The sequence below is a fragment of the Schistocerca nitens genome, chromosome 6, assembly GCF_023898315.1.
Source record: "Schistocerca nitens isolate TAMUIC-IGC-003100 chromosome 6, iqSchNite1.1, whole genome shotgun sequence".
Lineage (NCBI taxonomy): Eukaryota > Metazoa > Arthropoda > Insecta > Orthoptera > Acrididae > Schistocerca > Schistocerca nitens.
Window position 1 is genome coordinate 184677735 of NC_064619.1, and position 17892 is coordinate 184695626.

A 17892-nucleotide genomic window follows, 5' to 3' on the forward strand; every position below is an offset into this window, starting at 1 on the left:
TCCCATATTTCGCGATAATACAAAACGTGCTGCCTTTCTTTGAACTTTTTCGATGTACGCCGTCAGTCCTATCTGGTAAGGATCCCACTCTGCGCAGCAGTATTCTAAAAGAGGACGGACAAGCGTAGTGTAGGCAGTTCCCTTAGTAGGTCTGTTACATTTTCTAAGTGTCCTGCCAATAAAACCCAGTCCTTGGTTAGCCTTCCCCACAACATTTTATATTTGTTTCTTCCAATTTAAGTTGTTAGTAATTGTAATACCTAGGTATTTAGTTGAATTTACGGCTTTTAGATTACACTGATTTATCGTCTAACCGAAGTTTAACGAATTCCTTTGAGCACTCATGTGGATGACCTTACACTTTTGGTTATTTAGGGTCAACTGCCACTTTTCGCACCATTCAGATATCTTTTCTAAATCGTTTCGCAGTTTGTTTTGATCTTCTATGACATTATTAGTCGATAAACGACAGCGTCATCTGCAAACAACCGAAGACGGCTGCTCAGATTGTCTCCAAAATCGTTTATATAGTTAAGGAACAGCAAAGGGCCTATAACACTACCTTGCGGAATGCCAGAAATCACTTCTGTTTTACTCGATGACTTCCCGTCAATTACTACGAACTGTGACCTCTCTGACAGGAAATCACAAATCCATTCACATAACTGAGACGATATTCCATAAGCACGCAATTTCACTGCAAGCCGCTTGTGTGGTAAAGTGTAAAAAGCCTTCCGGAAATCCAGAAATACGGAATCGATCTGAAGTCCCTTGTCACTTCTTGTGAATAAAGAGCTAGTTGTGTTTCACAGGAACGATGTTTTCTAAACCCATGTTGACTGTGTGTCAACAGACTGTATTCTTCGAGGTAATTCATAAATTTCGAACACAATATATGTTATAAAATCCTGCTGCGTATCGACGTTAACGATATGGGCCTGTAATTTAGTGGATTACTCCTACTACCTTTCTTGAATATTGGTGTGACCTGTGCAACTTTCCAGTCTTTGGGTACGGATCTTTCGTCGAGCGAACGGTTGTAAATGATTGTTAAGTATGGAGCTAATGCATCAGCATACTCCGAAAGAAACCTTATTGGTATACAGTCTGGACCAGAAGACTTGCTTTTATTATGTGATTTAAGTTGCTTCACTACCCCGAGGATATTTACTTCTACGTTACTCATGTTGGCAGCTGTTCTCGATTCAAACTCTGGAATATTTACTTCGTCTTCTTTTGTCAAGGCATTTCGGAAGGCTGTGTTTAGTAACTCTGCTTTGGCAGCACTGTCTTCGATAGTGTCTCCATTGCTATCGCGCAGAGAAGGCAGTAATTGTTTCTTGCCGCTAACATACTTCACATACGACCAGAATCTCTTTGGATTTTCTGCCAGGTTTCGAGATAAAGTTTCGTTGTGGAAACTGTAATAGGCATCTCGCATTGAAGACCGCGCTAAATTCCGAGCTTCTGTAAAAGAACGCCACATTGTAACCCCTTCACATAAGCGCCTGCCATCCGGCAAGTAATGCTCTCGCTGCAACACTCCGTGTCATGCTGCACAGCGACTAGGGCATTACCGGTCCATGCATAGGTTGCCATTAACATCACAACGTAAACGGTTGTGTTCGGAGTGGTGCCCTTACGGGGAAGCATGGAGTGGTGACGAATGGTGTCACATTGTGGTAGGGATCAAACGTAGTTACTCACTACCCCGGATGATCATCGTGGCGGCTACGTTGGCGATCTGGGGAGAGGTCCCATTCTTCCAATGTTTAGGAGAGGCGCAGTGGTGGTACTCCTGACGCCATGGTGGGGGAGAAAGAGGTGTGACTCCAGGTCACAGCTGGTAGTGGTTAAAGGACCTTTGACGACACGACGTACGTCACGGATATCCTGCGTACCTCTCATGTGACAGTATCGCGGAGCCGTTTTTCAACAGGACAATGCTCATTCACATAAGACATATCAGCAGTTTGGTCCCATAGGAACTTACCAGGTCGTTGTTTGTTGTTGTTGTGGTCTTCAGTCCTGAGACTGGTTTGATGCAGCTCTCCATGCTACTCTATCCTGTGCAAGCTTCTTCATCTCCCAGTACCTACTGCAACCTACATCCTTCTGAATCTGCCTAGTGTATTGATCTCTTGGTCTCCCTCTACGATTTTTACCCTCCACGCTGCCCTCCAATGCTAAATTTGTGATCCCTTGATGCCTCAAAACATGTCCTACCAACCGATCCCTTCTTCTAGTCAAGTTGTGCCACAAACTTCTCTTCTCCCCAATCCTATTCAATACCTCCTCATTAGTTACGTGATCTACCCACCTTATCTTCAGCATTCTTCTGTAGCACCACATTTCGAAAGCTTCTATTCTCTTCTTGTCCAAACTGGTTATCGTCCATGTTTCACTTCCATACATGGCTACACTCCATACAAATACTTTCAGAAACGACTTCCTGACACTTAAATCTATACTAGATGTTAACAAATTTCTCTTCCTCAGAAACGATTTCCTTGCCATTGCCAGTCTACATTTTATATCCTCTCTACTTCGACCATCATCAGTTATTTTACTCCCTAAATAGCAAAACTCCTTTACTACTTTAAGTGTCTCATTTCCTAATCTAATTCCTTCAGCATCACCCGATTTAATTTGACTACATTCCATTATCCTCGTTTTGCTTTTGTTGATGTTCATCTTATATCCTCCTTTCAAGACACTGTCCATTCCGTTCAACTGCTCTTCCAAGTCCTTTGCTGTCTCTGATAGAATTACAATGTCATCGGCGAACCTCAAAGTTTTTACTTCTTCTCCATGAATTTTAATACCTACTCCGAATTTTTCTTTTGTTTCCTTTACTGCTTGCTCAATATACAGATTGAATAACATCGGGGAGAGGCTACAACCCTGTCTCACTCCTTTCCCAACTACTGCTTCCCTTTCATGCCCCTCGACTCTTATAACTGCCATCTGGTTTCTGTACAAATTGTAAATAGCCTTTCGCTCCTTGTATTTTACCCCTGCCACCTTCAGAATTTGAAAGAGAGTATTCCGGTTAACGTTGTCAAAAGCTTTCTCTAAGTCTACAAATACTAGAAACGTAGGTTTGCCTATTCTTAATCTTTCTTCTAAGATAAGTCGTAAGGTTAGTATTGCCTCACGTGTTCCAACATTTCTACGGAATCCAAACTGATGTTCCCCGAGGTCCGCTTCTACCAGTTTTTCCATTCGTCTGTAAAGAATTCGTGTTAGTATTTTGCAGCTGTGACTTATTAAACTGATAGTTCGGTAATTTTCACATCTGTCAACACCTGCTTTCTTTGGGATTGGAATTATTATATTCTTCTTGAAATCTGTTGGTATTTCGTCTGTCTCATAGATCTTGCTCACCAGATGGTAGAGTTTTGTCATGACTGGCTCTCCCAAGGCCATCAGTAGTTCTAATGGAATGTTGTCTACTCCCGGGGCCTTGTTTCGACTCAGGTCTTTCAGTGCTCTGTCAAACTCTTCACGCAGTATCTTATCTCCCATTTCATCTTCATCTACATCCTCTTCCATTTCCATAATATTGTCCTCAAGTACATCGCCCTTGTATAAACCCTCTATATACTCCTTCCACCTTTCTGCCTTCCCTTCTTTGCTTAGAACTGGGTTTCCATCTGAGCTCTTGATATTCATACAAGTGATTCTCTTCTCTCCAAAGGTCTCTTTAATTTTCCTGTAGGCAGTATCTCTCTTACCCCTAGTGAGACAAGCCTCTACATCCTTACATTGTCCTACATCCTTACATTTGTCCCAGGTACCTCCACCAAATGACATGTGCCTCTTTGAACTGTCTGCGTGATGTAAGAGTACTCTAACGACTAGAAAGATACCCAGATCTGTCCCTGATAGAACGAGTGGAACCAGCTAGAATGTAAAGTGGAACCCAGTGCCAGTAACCAGGATATCAAAGGCCAGTTACAACAGCTTGCCTCAGGAGATTATACAATGGCTTTATGACACCCTTCAGCAGAAAGAAACCATCGAGCCTTTGAACATGGACGTCGCCTCCACAAACTATAGGTTAAAAATTAAGCCTTTATCTGGGGAGACAGTTGCTGAGCAAGGTAAGTGGCGGCGAAAGCAAACCAATTATGACGAAAGTAAACGAAATGACTACACAGGTATTGTAATACGATAGCACTGAACACTCTGTGGAACCAGATGCAGTTTATATTGGTTTGCATAATGAAACGTCCTCCACAACGGAGGTAAAAACGAGCATCACAAGTTCTGTGCTCAGCAGTGTTGCTTGTCAGAGTGAGAGACACAGAAGCGGTGAATACGAAGTCAAAAGGAAATCGATACAAAGTCGATTCGTGAGGTTCTCTTTCATATACACTATGTGACCAAAAGTATCCGGAGACCTGGCTGAAAATGACTTACAAGTTCGTGGCGCCCTCCAGCGGTAATGCAGGAATTCAATGCGGTGTTGGCCCACCCTTAGCCTTGATGACAGCTTCCACTCTCGCAGGCATATGTTCAATCAGGTGCTGGAAGGTTTCTTGGGGAATGGCAGACCATTCTTCACGAAGTGCTGCACTCAGAAGAGGTATCGATGTCAGTCGGTGAGGCCTGGCACGAAGTCAGCGTTCCAAAATATCCCAAAGGTGTTCTGTAGGATTCACGTCACGACTCTGTGCAGGCCAGGCCATTACAGGGATGTTATTGTCGTGTAGCTACTCCGCCACAGGCCGTGCGTTATGAACAGGTGCTCGATCGTGTTGAAAGATGCAATCGCCATCCCCGAATTGCTCTTCAAAAGCAGGAATCAAGAAGGTGCTTAAAACATCGATGTAGGCCTTTGCTGTGATAGTGCCACTCAAAACAACAAAGGGTGCAAGCCCCCTCTATGAAAAACACGAACAGACCACAACACCACCGCCTCCGAATTTTACTATTGGCACTACACAAGCTGGCAGATGACGTTCACCGGGCATTTGCCCTATCCACACCCTGCCATCGGATCGCCACATTGTGTACCGCGATTCGTCACTCCAAACAACGTTTTTCCACTGTTCAGTCATCCAATGTTTACGCTCCTTACACAAAGCGAGGCGTTGTTTGGGATTTACCGGCGTGATGTGTGGCTTATGAGCAGCCGCTCCACCATGAAATCCAAGTTTTCTCACCTCCCGCCTAACTATCATAGTATTTGCAGTGGATACTGATGCAGTTTCGAATACCTGTGTGATGGTCTGGATAGATATCAGCCTATTACACATAACGATCTTCCTCAACTGTCGGCGGTCTCTGTCAGTCAACAGACGAGGTCGGCCTGTATGCTTTTGTGGTGTACGTGTCCCTTCACGTTTGCACTTCACTATCACATCGGTAAAAGTGGACCTAGGGGTGTTCAGGAGTGTGGAAATCTCGCATACAGACGTATGACACAAGTGGCACCCAATCACCTGACCACGTTCGAAATCCGTGAGTTCCACGAAGAGCCCCATTCTGCTCTCTCACGATGTCTGGTGACTACTGAGGTCGCTGATATGGAATACCTGGCAGTAGGTGGCAGCACAATTCACCTAATATGAAAAACGCATGTTTTGGGGTGTCCGGATGCTTTTGATCACATAGTGTATGTAGAGTAGGGTGTCCATTCGTCCCGTTTTTCCCGGGACAGTCCCGTTTTTTACCAAAATGTCCCACTGTCCCGAAAGTTTTTCTGGGGACGCTCAAATGTCCCGTTTTTTATGATTTCGCTTGGCTAGAGTATTTTACGCTACTGGTTGTTTGACTTGCTATTAACTGCGCAATTATTAACGCTAGGCAGCGTGTGATGACTTTCAGCATACCCCAAACATGTACCGAACTGTCAAAAATCGCAAGTAATTTTACACGCACTATAGGTTACGAATAACAACGAAGATTCTGCTTTTCTAAATCGATCCACTGAATCCATCCTTTCGGTCCAGAGATACTCTACACCATTGACACTTGCTCTCTGGCTTTCGTCACCACACTGTTAATGTTTTGCACTGTGCAATCACTGTTTCATTATGCCAAAACGAAAGTGTAATTTTAACAGCAATATAAAAACCGAGTTTCCTCTTATCACTGGTAGTGGAGAAACTGTAGAATGTACGTTGTGCAGATCAGAATTTGCTATTGGTCATGGTGGAAGGTCGGACATTGTGAATCGCATTAAGACGAAGAAACATAGCATGAGTGATCAAACGAAAAGAGCAAATAAATGCGTGAGTGACTACTATGTAAATTTCAAATCAGTAACAGAAATGGATAGGCAGTTGGCAGCACAAGAAGCTACCGTTGCATACCACAGTGCAATGCATAACCATAGCTTTAAGTCAATGGACTGTACTACAGCAGTTGTTAAAAAACTTTTCAATCCCACATTCACATGTGGACACACAAAATGTAATGCAATCATTTCAAATGTTATTGCCCCGTATGCAGCTCAGCAGGTTCTAAATGAACTGAAAAGTGCTCGATTCATTTCTGTAATGATTGATACAACGAATCATCTGGATTTGAAGTTGGTTCCTCTCCTTATCAGGTATTTTCACCCTGAAAATGGCATCACGGTGAAAGTGCTCGAATTGGTTAATTTAGCTGGAGAAACTTCAGATTTACTTCAGAATTATGTGCCGGAGGTTTTAAAAAAATATGATCTTGAGGGAAAGGTGATTGCAGTTTCTGCAGACAACATTAACACCAGTTTTGGTGGTGCCGGCCGAAGTGGCCGTGCGGTTAAAGGCGCTGCAGTCTGGAACCGCAAGACCACTACGGTCGCAGGTTCGAATCCTGCCTCGGGCATGGATGTTTGTGATGTCCTTAGGTTAGTTAGGTTTAACTAGTTCTAAGTTCTAGGGGACTAATGACCTCAGCAGTTGAGTCCCATAGTGCTCAGAGCCATTTGAACCATTTGAACCAGTTTTGGTGGTAAGCAGAGGAAAGGCAAAAACAATTTCTTCTATAAACTAATACAGAACACAGTGAATAATATAGTAGGTGTTGGTTGTCCAGCACATGTGGTGCACAATTACTTACAAACTGGCTCAAATTGCGTACCATCGACTGCCAATTAATTTTAAACAAAATCGACCAGCATTTCCACATATATACAGTAAGAGTTAAATCTCTGAAGTCATTCTGTAAGTTTACTGAAACTGAATATAAAACTGTACTTGGGTACAGCAAGACAAGGTGGCTATCTCTGCTGCCAGCATTGGAAAGAATAGTAGAGATATTTCCTGCTTTGAAATCATATTTCATATCCCTTGATAAGTGTCCTGTTAGCCTTAAACAATTCTTTGATAACCCTGTGTCTATTGTTCTTCTACATTTTCTTGTTATCCAGCTAAGACCTTTCTCCACAACAATTAAATGTATTGAGAAACAAGAAATCACAATAGTGGAAGTTTATCAAGAAATAAACAAATTATTGGGCAAAGTACAGTATAGAAAATCTGAAAGATTTCTCACATCCTTTGTACATGAGACTCTAAGAAAGCTGGAAGAAGAGGGTGAAATTACTGCAAAACAATTTCATATTTATGCTGACCTCTTCTATGAATCTTGCATTGAGTATCTTAAAGAATGGTGTTTACCATTTCTCACACCTTTTAAAGCATTTGACCGGGTTAATACTGAAAAGGAGCAAGGTTATTCAGGACTGTTGTGTTTTTGTTAAAAGTATTGTACCAAATTTTCCTGTTGAAGACGAACTGTTCGATGAATTTTCGTGTGCACAGAACTTCATAAAAAGTGAAGAAGGAGACAAAGAAAGTGTTAGTGCAACGTGGTGTAAAATATTTGCTTATTTCAAAAGTAAAAACATTAACATGAAAAACATGATTGATTTGGTGGAGTTTTGTCTGGCAATTCCTGGGTCAAATAATGCTGTGGAACGTGTGTTTTCGTTAGTGAACTCTTTGTGGTCAGATGAAAAAAAAACAGAATGAAAGTTGAGACAGTGAGGGCCTTGCTCAATGCTTATCGATGGAATTCAGACAGTTACAGTCTGATCGCTATCGCACGAGTGTTTGCTACTATGTACATGTAAAAGACACGCGTGGCATGAACGCAAAAGACTTTAATTTGGAAAGTAATGATGTTAGATACCGTAATGATCATCAGTAACAATTAATGAGTAACAACACTTTATGGAACGTGAACTGTGTTAGCTAATACTGTCCGTCTCAAAATATGCCTAATCGTGACCAAAACTGATTGTTATTCTGTATTTATTGCTCTGAAAATGATTCCTTTTCAGACGAATGCAGTAAAAACTGCCAGACATTCCAAAAACTATTATTCATTACTAATGTTACGTAGATATAAGCTCATAATATCATTTACAAAATACGACACGAAATTTTAAAACTACTTTGACTACAACACGCCGCGTGGGGTGGATGCGATCAGACTGTAACTGTCTGAATTCCATCGATAAGCATTGATCTTCGGATTCGATACTTTGTTTCCATTAACAGCGGAACATCAGGTACACAACTCAAATAAAACCCAATAAGCACCGTAGAGAATACGTAAGTTATAACTTGACATCAGTCCTCTGTAATTTCAGCCTGATTAACTCCAAAAGCGCAATTTACAGCAACCCCGTTGTTAGCATTGAAGAGCTGCACAGACTTGTCACTATTTACGAGGAGATCTGGAAATGTCTGAAAGAATTCGTAATTCACAGTAGAGACGAGTGCAACATTGCCTCCAAATATGAGGACGACACGTGGAGTAACATCCTTTAATTGGTACGAGGCTACAGTAAATTGTAGCAAGTAACATACTGAAGTGGTAGTGCAGTTCCTGTAAACGTAAATGAAGGGCGCTGAGGCATTCGACGCAATGAAATATAAAAGCACCGCGTCTTCAGGCCACAAGCGGCCCATCGGGACCATCCGACCGCCGCGTCATCCTCAGCAGAGGATGCGGATAGGAGGGCCGTGTGGTCAGCACACCGCCCGCCCGGTCGTTATGATGGTTTTCTTTGACCGAAGCCGCTACTATTCGGTCGAGTAGCTCCTCAATTGGCATCACGAGGCTGAGTGCACCCCGAAAAATGGCAACAGTGCATGACGGCACACATCCAAGTGCCGACCACGCCCGACAGTGCTTAACTTCGGTGATCTGACGGGAACCACTGCTGCAAGGCTGTTGTCAATGAAATATAAGGCGTGATCAAAAAGTTTTCGTTTGATGGCCAAAAAATCCAGAAACAGTGTGCCAGTTAAAATCTCCATGAGCATTGAGGCAATCATCCCACTGACGCACCTGGTTGAAAATACCCGATTGGTAAAACCCCGCGTCCTGTTGCCTGAGGAAGTTCGTAACCTACTGCTACACCTCCTCGTCCGACAGGAATCGTCGTCCCATCAAGGCCTTCTTTAAGGGCCCGCAACGAGTGATAATTGCAGTGGGGGACGTCAGGATTACAGGCGGCTGCTCGAGTGTCTTCCAGCTTCGTGAACGTAAAGTCTGATTTGCAATAAGTGGATGTCTACGGTGTTTGTTATTCGGCAGTCTAGAAAAGAATAACAGTACGTTCGTCCTGTTTGGACGCAAGTGATAATAACGTCGCCATAGTTCACGATTCAGCATTTACCCCACGCACGTCGGAAAGACACGAATGCCCCTCTGACCCTCTGCCTACACGTCGATGCTTCTACACACGCAAAGGAGTCGTTGCATATACGCTGCAGCAACGCCCTCAAACGGAGACTTCCGGATCGTCCCTTATAGTACGTGACCTTCCAGAATACAGCATCAAAGTAGGGAATCCACTGCTTACACAGCTCCCATATTCCATCTTCCACGCAAGCAGTGGCAGCATCAGTAACAAATACTGCATCAGGAAAAGTGGTTTACGTTCGGTTTAGTCTAGTACACTATTCCAGCTATTGGCGTGGCACAGGCAGAAGACTCTTCCGAGGAGACATGTGAGACCAATTAAATTCACCTACGACTAGCACAGCACACACATGTTCCACTGCACTCCTTTGTAGGACTCTCCCATGTGCAGTGAATATGCAGAAGATGACGTAGATATTAACCTCGTTAATTTTGGGCTGTTATAAATATGCTCCACATCAAAATAAACTCTGGAAAAAACGTGTAAGAAGACGGATTCTCTTGCAAACAAATATTAAAACACAAATGAGTCGGGAAAACCTAACAACTGACAGTTTTCTAGCACCCGTGGTCTAGGGCAGCATCTTTGATTAGTAATCAAAACGTCCTCAGTCCCGGGTTCGAATCCCGCCACTGCTTAAATTTAGATTAATAATCAGCATTGGCGGCCGAAGACTTCCGCCATAAGAAGTCACCCTCGCTCTGCCAACAGCCTTGTCGAAGAGGGCGGAGGAGCGGACAGAGCTTCAGGGCACTCTCTAATCGTAGGGTTGGGAAACTGCCCCTAAAGGCGGAAGAATCAGCAGTGATCAACGGCATGAGGATGCAATGGAAACCAGGAAACCAATGCATTAAAGACACATAACGTGTTTCCACAGGACATGTGGCCTGTAAATGAAAAATGTCATGATGATCTCTCCACTGGCAAAAGATTCTGGAATAGTCCCCCATTCGGGTCTCTGGGAGGGGACTGCCAAGGGGGGGGGGGGGGGCCGTGAGGAAAAGACTGTGGAATGACAGAAGCTTGAACGTGGTAAGGAAACTAGAAAATCTGAAAAGGGAAATGCAAAAGTTCGATCTAGATAGGGTATGGGTCACTGAAGTGAAATGGGAAGAAGACAAGGGTTTCTGGTCAGATGAGTATAGAGTAATATCTACAGCAGCAGAAAATTGTATGACAGGAGCAGGATTCGTTATGAATAGGAAGATAGGGCAGAGAGTCTGTTACTGTGAACAGTTCAGTGATAGGGTTGTTTTTATCATAATGGACAGCAAATCAATACCTACAACGATACTTTAGGTATATATGTCGACATCGCAAGCTGAAGATGAAGAGATAGAGAACGTACATGACAATACTGAAAGGGTAATGCAATACGTAAAGGGAAACTAAATTCTAATAATCGTGGGAGACTGGAATTCAGTAGTAGGGGAAGAAGTAGAAGAAAAGGTTATTGGAGAATATGGGCTTGGGGCAAGGAATGAGAGAGGAGAAAGATTAATTGAGTTATGTAACAAGTTTCAGCTATTAATAGCGAATACTCTGTTCAAGAATCACAAGAGGAGGAGGTATACTTCGAAAAGTCCGGGTGATACTGGAATATTTCAGTTAGATTACATCATAGTCAGACAGAGATTCCGAAATCAGATACTGGATTGTAAGGCGTACCCAGGAGCCGATATAGATCACAATACAGTAGCGATGAAGAGTAGGCTGAAGTTTAAGACAAAAGTCAGGAAGAATCAATATGCAAAGAGGTGGGATACAGAGGTACTCAGGAATGACGAGATACGTTTGAAGTTCTCTAAGGCTGTAGACACAGCAATAAGGAATAGCTCAGTGGGCAGTGCAGTTGAAGAGGAATGGACATCTCTAAAAAGGGTCATCACAGAAGTTGGAAAGAAAAACATAGGTACTAAGACGGTAACTGCAAAGAAACCATGGGTAACGGAAGAAATACTTCATTTGATCGATGAAAGGAGAAAGTACAAAAATATTTCAGGAAACTCAGGAATACAGAAATACAAGTCGCTGAGGAGTAAAATAAATAGGAAGTGCAGGGAAGCTAAGGCGAAATGGCTGCATGAAAAATGTGAAGAAATAGAAAAAGAAATGATTTTCGAAAAGATAGACTCGGTGTATAGGAAAGTCAAAACAACCTACAGTGACGTTAAAAGCAAGGGTGGCAACATTAAGAGTGCAACAGAGGAGAGAGCGGATAGGTGCGAAGAGTACAATGAAACCCTCTACGAGGGGGAAAATTTGTATGATGTGATAGAAGAGGAAACATGAGTCGATTTAGAAGAGACAGGGGATCCAGCATTAGAATCAGAATTTAAAAGAGCTTTGGAGGACTTAAGATTAAATAAGGCAGAAGGGATAGATAAGATTCTATCAGAATTTCGAAAATCATTGGGGGAAGTGGCAACGAAAGGACTATTCACGTTGGTGTGTAGAATGTATGAGTCTGGCGACATACCATATGACTTCAGAAAAATATCATCCACACAATTCCGAAGACGGTAAGAGCTAACAAGTGCGAAGAATTATCGCACAATCAGCTTAACAGCTCATGCATCCAAGTTTCTGACAAGAATAATATACAGAACAATGGAAAAGAAAATTGACTATGTGCTAGAAGACGATCAGTTTGGTTTTAGAAAAGGTAAAGGCACGGGAGGGGCAATTCTAACGTTGTGGTTGATAATGGAAGCAAGACTAAAGAAAAATCAAGACACGTTGATAGGATATGTCTTCCTGGTAAAGCGTTCGACAATGTAAAGTCGTGCAAGTCGTTCTAAATTCTGAGAAAAAAAGGGTTAAGCTGTAGGGAGAGACGCATAATACACAATACGTGCAAGAGCTAAGACGGAATGATAAGAGTGGACGCGGATTAAAAGGCCTGTAAGACAGGGCTGTAGTCTTCCTCCCTACTGTTCAATCTGTACATCGAAGAAGGAATAATGGAAATAAAAACGTTCAGGAGTGCAATTAAAATTAAAGGAGAAGGGATATCAATGATACGATTCGCTGATTGCATTGCTTTCCTGAGTGAAAGTGAAGAAGAATTAAATGGTCTGCTGAACAGAATGAACAGTCTAATGAATACAGAATATGGATTGAGAGTAAAGTAATGAGAAGTAGCAGAAATGAGAACAGCGAAGTAGATGAAGTTAAGGAATTCAGCTACCTAGGCAGCAAAATAACCAATGACGGACGGAGCAAGGAGAACATCAAAAGCAGGCTAGCAATAGCAAAGAGGGCATTCCTGGTCAAGAGAAGTCTACTAGTATCAAACATAGGCCTTAATTTGAGGAAGAAATTTCTGAGAACGTACGTCTGGAGTACAGCATTGGTAGTGAAACATGGACTATGAGAAAACCGGAACAGAAGAGAATCAAAGCATCTGGAATGTGGTGCTATAGACGAATGTTGGAAATTAGGTGGACTGATAAGGTAAAGGAAAAGAGGAGGTTCTGCACAGTGTCGGAGAGGAAAGGAATATGTGGAAAACGCTGATAACGAGAAGGGTCGGGATGCTAGGACATCTGTTAAGACATGAGGGAATGACTTCCATGGTTCTAGAGGGAACTGTAGAGGGCAAAAACTGTAGGGGAAGACAGAGGTTGGAATACATCCACCAAATAACTGAGGACGTAGGTTGCACGTGCTACTCTGAGATGAAGAGGTTTCCTGGCGGACCGCATCAAACCAGTCAGATGACTGATGACCCAAAAAAAGGAAGCACGTTAACTGCAAGAAAGGGGTATAGATCTCTGGTGTATAGAATAATTACATTTGCAAATTTACATGCGAGGGTTCTTCAAAAAGTAAGTTACACATATCGTCCGACGATAAGACCGTTGCGCAACAAGAGTTGTGCATTGTCAGAAGAGTTCTGGGTTTCGTGTGGACACAGTTCAGCTGCTGTGAAGCTCCTACACGATCCACTGCACCAGTCGTGTATTTCATTAGTGGAGTGGAACAGGCGTTGTGGCAGCTCTCACAAGACGATGCCGACAGGATAAGACTTACCACCAGTCGCATTTTAGCCCAAATCTAGCAGCAGAGTAGAGAAAGAGGGGCTCCGTGCTTTGCGGGAAGGTGAAGATCTTGTGCTAATTCCGGCTGACAAGGGAAACGCCACGGTTGTTCTTAATCCCACCGAATATCACAGCAAAGCGTCATTGTTCTTGGAAGATATCAGATACAAATGCCTAAAACTGGACCCAGCTCTGTCATTCAGCAGAAAAAAAGGTGGAACTCCTGAGAAATTCTGGTCTACCAGAGGACATCATCAAAAACCTTATAACACGAGCTCCTAGACATCCCCAGCTGTATGTATTGCCAAAAGTACACTAGGAAAGTGTTTCACTGAGGCGAACTGTTAGCGCTATTGGTTCTCCCACATACAGGCTGGTCAAATATTTGCCCAGTTGACGTCTCCGATGGTTGGCCTCTGTGAACACCACATCAAAAACTCTCAGATGTTCATTGAGAAAATTAAGCAGATTAGAGTTGGCCCAAACAACATTTTAGTCAGCTTGGATGTTGTCCAACTATTTCCAAAAGTTCCTGTATGGCGGAAAATTGTATGAAATGGCGGACGGAATGGCTATGGCTTCTCTGTTGTCTCCAGCAATGGCAAACTTTGTGGCACATTTTGAGGAATGTACTTTAAATTTGGCTCCCCTCATCCATCTTCATCTAACCGTTATTTTGACGACACGTTTATGGTCTGGCCACATGGCGTAGAAGCTCTTGATCACATATCTACAATATGCATCCAAATATCCACTTCACTGTGGAGACAGAGAAAGAAGGAGGGTTGCCATTGTTAGGTCTTTTGGTACAACGGAAATTGGACGGACGACTCGGCCCCTCAGTGTACTGCATGCCGATGCACGTTGATTTATGTCTTAGCGCTCTGAGTTTTCATCATCCAGTCCAGAAGAGAGCAGTTTTAAACACATTAGTAGAGGGGGTACCCAAAAAGAGACGCAATAACATTGCAGTGGGCGGAGCTTGTCTAGTAGGCATTTCTGCCGCTAGGCGTGTATAAGGCAACTCAGTGCCAGTTCAGTGTAGCCTGTATTGTCGACCTGGCTTGTTCTGTTAATCTGCAGTGATTGTTTTTGCTAATGCTGTTTTGTTCTTGTTTCCTTATTTCTGATGGCACGTTTAAGTAAACAACGTGCAGTTGTGAAATTTTGTTTTCTACTCGGTACAAATGCTGCTGAAACTGTTTTAATGTTGAAGACCGTTTGCCAAGATGACAATATGGTAAAAACTGGTGGTTTGTTCATTTTAGAAATGGCGACATGATGATTGATGACAAATATCATTCTGGGCATTCAATATTTGAAAATATCGAAAAAATTCTAGAGCTTGTGCTCACAGCCCAGCAACAGACAATTGATCAACTGTCAGAGATTAGTGGGTTATCTTGGAAGTCTGTTCACCGAATTTTAATGGAGGACTCGGGAATGAAAAGGATTGCTGCCAAGTTTGTTCCTCAGGTTCTGAATGACAATCAAAAGGAACGTCGAGTTGAAACATGTCGTGCTTTGAAACAATAGCTTGAAACTGATCTAGATTTTCTGTCAAAGGTCGTTGCTGGTGATGAGTCATGATGCTACAGTTGCGACACAGAAACAAAGCAACAGTCAAGCCAATGAAAGACATCATCGTCTCCTCGTCCAAAAATAAATAAATAAATAAATAATAAATGTGGTCCAGTCAAATCAAAAAAATGGTTCAAATAGCTCTGAGCACTATGGGACTTAACTTCTGAGGTCATCAGTCCCCTAGAACTTAGAACTACTTAAACCTAACTAACCTAAAGACACACATCCATGCCCGAGGCAGGATTCGAACCTGCGACTGTATCGCCTAGAACCGCTCAGCCACTCTGGCCAGCGTCAAATCAAAGATCAAAACAATGTTGATTTGCTTTTTTGATGCCAAGAGCGTAGTTCATTCAGAGTTTGTTCCCTAGGTCATACCGTCAATCAAACCATTTATTTGGAAGTTTTAAGAAGAGTTCGCAACAGTCTTCATCAAAAAAGACCCGATTTGTGGCAGACAGGAGACTTGTTCTTCCAACACAACAACGCACCTGCACACACAGCCATTTCTGTTAGACAGCGTTTTGCTAAAAATGGCGTGCTCCCGCTGGCCCACGCACCTTACTCGCCTGACCTGGCGCCGTGCGACTTTGTCTTATTTCTACGCATGAAAAGTGGCTTGAAAGGACACCGATTTGGCAACATTGAAGAAGTGAAGAAACAACGAGGGTGGAGCTGTCAGCCATTTCTAAAGACGACTACAAAAATGTTTCGAACAGTGGAAGAATCAGGGGGACAAATGTATTAGTTGTAATGGAGAGTGTTTTGAAGGGATAAGGTTGTTTTGTAAACAATTTGAAAATATATAGTTAAAAAAAATTCGGTTTTTTGAGTGCGCTTCGTACACAGACCAAAAACTATTTCTGATGAGGACCACTTGGATTCCGAAAATAATCATCTGAAGTATGTGTTCCGAAAGGGCAGCTATCGTTCACATCATTTTAACGCAGCATTCTCCAAGAAAAGGAAACGTGAATATGAACATTCACGTGATGAGCCACCAGCTGCATCCCTTCCTTCCTGCGGCCCTACTCCCAGCAAACTAAACGGAGATAGAAGGCGAGATATAAGACCTATTTTCCGACTTCCTAAGATAAAGGAGATGCTACGCTCTGTTAAGGACAATCTAAGCCTCAGGATCCCTGGGATTTTTAACATCTCTTGCGAGTGCAGAAGCAATGACATCGGTCAGTCCATCTGCACTATATCCCACCGCGGTGCAAAACATCGACGGCATATTAAAAATCGGAAACTGGATAAATCTGCAGTTGCTGAATCAGAGCTTCACAAAAAAACACAAAATATTGGTGGCGATTCAAAGGTTTTGTCCCAGGGTTCTACATTCTAGGATTCTGTAATTAAAGAGGCTGTAGAAATAAGAATGTGTGAGAAGAACTTCAACCCAGACAGCGGATAAAATCTTGGCGGTGCATGGAAGTGACCTCTCAATGCAGAGACGAGGCAGAGATATTCGTCGCAATGTTTACATTACGACATGAGCGGCGGCGCCACCAGCGCAAACATTGAGACGATCTGTGACTGCACTACGTAATTACCGACCAATCAGAAGTCGTCTACGGGCTGTGTAAGGCTACCATAGTAGCAGTTTTGACAGGCGATCATTGTAGGCAAAACCACCCCTTCCTTCCGCCTCCTTGATTTCTATCTCACCATCTATGGCCGTCCTATCGCCCTCACTCCCACCCTTAAGTACCTTGGCGTCACCCTGGACCGTCGCCTCTCCTGGACTCCCCACCTCCGGACAATCCAAGCCAAGGCACGCTCACGACTCAGTCTCCTCAAGCTCCTCTCCGGCCGTACGTGGGGTCTGGACCCCTCCACCATCCTCCACACCTATAAATCCCTCATCCACCCTATCCTTTGTTATGCCCATCCGGCTTGGATCACCGCCCCCCCCTACCTTTTATAAATCCCTCCAAATCCTTGAACGCCATGCTCTCCGCCTCGCCTATCGCATCCGTCTCCCCTCCCCCACACGGATCCTGTACGATCTCATCCCTTTCCCCCACCTCCTCCTTTTCCTTGAAAGGATACGGATCCTGTACACCTCCCGTAAACTCGATCCTCCTCACCCGCTTGTCTCCCCGATCCTCTCCCACCCCCGCCCACTGCCGCGCCTGTATTCCCACGTCCCACCCGGTCTCCATCCCTCCACCCTCCTTACCCTCTCCCAAGGTGGCTTCCGCCAGCTCCCTCTCCCTGATGATGTCCTCCTCCCCTCCATCTACCCCTCCTACCAACTTTGATCCTCCCTCCCTCTTCCTGTATCTGTTCCTTTGGGCACCCTCCATCCCTCCCCCCCTTCTCCCCACTCCTCCCCCGGGCCTCCCCTCCCCAGTCCTTCTACTCCTCCTCCCATCTCCTCAGCCGTTGGCATCTATGTTTCTCCCCTCTCCACCCTCTCCACCCGCCCTCACCCTTTTTCCCCTCTTGGCAGGTCCCCGGATTCGCACACGCTACGTGGACTTTCGCGCGCCGGAGATCATCGCCATCAGTGTCTCGTGTGTGTGACGTCGTTATGTGTTTTTAGTGTCCTCCGTCACGCTTCTACGTTCACTTGTGCCGTCGGATTCATCAGTGTTATGTGCG